The sequence below is a fragment of the Sciurus carolinensis genome, chromosome 3, assembly GCF_902686445.1.
Source record: "Sciurus carolinensis chromosome 3, mSciCar1.2, whole genome shotgun sequence".
Classification (NCBI taxonomy): domain Eukaryota; kingdom Metazoa; phylum Chordata; class Mammalia; order Rodentia; family Sciuridae; genus Sciurus; species Sciurus carolinensis.
Window position 1 is genome coordinate 133,948,784 of NC_062215.1, and position 2,293 is coordinate 133,951,076.

The 2,293-nt window shown below is 37.4% G+C and overlaps 1 pseudogene; it reads right to left on the minus strand.

Moving 5' to 3' along the window:
• Window positions 1–1,120: 1,120 nt before the first annotated feature.
• Window positions 1,121–2,046, minus strand: LOC124979493 (phosphatidylinositol N-acetylglucosaminyltransferase subunit C-like; annotated as a pseudogene).
• Between the last annotated feature and the right edge of the window lie 247 nt (window positions 2,047–2,293).

Genomic DNA, 2,293 nt, shown 5'->3' on the forward strand with positions numbered 1-2,293 from the left:
CATTGAATCTGTAGATTTATTTTAGTAATATGATCATTTTATGATATGTATTTGTAAGAATGGATTTGGTAGTATTCCGTCTGTTTCTATTTCATGGAATAATTTGAGGAAGACCGGCATTAGTTTTTTCTTTAAATGTCTAGTGAAACTCAGCTGAGAATCCATCTTGTCTTGGGTTTTTCCCAAAGCAAATTTTTGACTCAGGGTACAGGTTTCAAGGTAGAAATACCCACAGAGTAAAGCATTACATTTTAAGTAGTGTTTCCCCAAAGAACATTGGGAAATTGGATATGTCAGTTAGCATGGGTGAATGAATCTTTCTATAATATATACATAGATCGAAGCATGACATTGTACCCCATAAATATATTTAATTATGTGTCAACCAAAAATAAATTAAAAAATAAAATTAAAATATATTTTACAGTCTAGTATTGATTGCAGCATTTTTAAAAGACAAACAATAGTATACAATATAGCTCAGTGAGGTTATATAAACTAATTTAAAAATATAACTTTTTTCCTACCATTTTTTTGTTTAGATTATAAAAGAAAAACAAAACAACATTTTTAACTCAGTATCTACTTTGTACATGATTTAAGCACTATGTATTGGCAATTTTGAGAAATAATTGAGATTTAAAATAGTAAAAATATAAAAATTCTATGGCAGCTAATTCTATTTGCTAGACTGTTACTTGTCAACAATAACATATATCCTTTTGACAAGTAAAGAATTTTGAATATCAAATATTTATCATAAAGTAGTTTTGTAAATGCTAAAATATTTCAGTTTCTTATTTAATGTAGTATAATTTATATTTTTCTTCTCATTTTAATATGATTGATAAAATTCTATTGGATACATCAGAGGTACAGCACTTCATCTTATCATCTCTAAAAGATCATGTATTCTTTTATTTTGTTGGATGTGTTGTTTTTTTTTAATAGATGCTGCATCACTCCATCTGTATAATGGATAACGATGAAAGGCAATAATTCAAGAAAGGGTAAGCTGCTTCACCCAAGACTTTGTTAATTTTTTCTTCTGATCTCTGTTTTCTCATCCACATTAGCCTGTTGCTTTTAGAATGGGCTTTGCCTTCCGATTTTATGCTGGTTAGGATGCCAGTCTGTCAGCTTGCCTCAGTAGTGTAATAAGGGTCCCTAACTTAGCGAGGAATCTGGACCAGGCTCTTTTGATTTCAGCTTCATCCCAAGGCCCATGAATATTTTCTTTAAAAAGCTGCAGGGGACTGAGGTAGAAAAGGCAGTGACATGAGCTGGAAACCAGCAGAAGAGCCGAGAGTATGGCTCCTACAGCATAATGGACAGCAGATCGGGAGGCTGAAAATGCAAAAAGAGTGTGACCCTTATATAGCTGCAGGGAGTACAGGCCTTCAGTTTCTTCTTTAACATGGGCTACAGTGAAAAAATCTAGATGGCAAGTGTCACCATGACAAAGGCATGCAAGGACCGGGGATGACATGAGGCCAGGCAGACAGAAGCAAAGACGGCCATGTTCAAGGACAGTGTGCTGGATGCAATAGTGGCATTGACTCATAGTCAAAGAAGATGAGGTGGCTGCCCCAGTAGCATGAAGACTGCTAACGGATTCTGTCAGGGTCTTCCCCACTGGTGAAAAACTGTAAGTAAATATAATGTAAAAAGTTAAACACTAGGGTACTCCTCGGGTCAGCCCACTGGATCCACCAGCTCTTCCTCCGCCCTTCACCTCCATTAGTGAGATCAAACAAAAGGTAACCCATTATTGAAGATGCCAGGCCAGTTCCAAAAAGCCAGTGGAGGACCAGAAGACCCTCATCCATAAACCACCAAATGGGAAAATACAGATGCTGCACAACTCTTGCATCATCACACTGGACTCAAATACCACAGTCCAATATTGGTATTTTCAGGTATAGATGTTTTTCAGGAGCTCTTCCAGGAACCACCGGTCCACATAGTTATCAGGAAGGGCTGCTGCTCATACAAGACCTTCTGACACTTGGCCTCTTTGGTGTTAGTTGCAGGTTGGACACACATTATCTTATCCTCTCCCTTAAACTCAGGTCAGTTCAATCTCCCTAAAGAAGTCCATGTGACTCACGTTCTTTATGAAACTTTGAAATAAGACTTCTCTGGAAATCCCATGCTGTTATCTACCGACCTTTCCTTGTTTTCAAATGTAGCAACCCAGGCTAGGCCCACAATAGATGCATTTGTTCTCTGAGACAGGACAACACAGCCAAATTCCTGTCCATGATTTCCTAGGGGTGCACAGCCAGCTTGG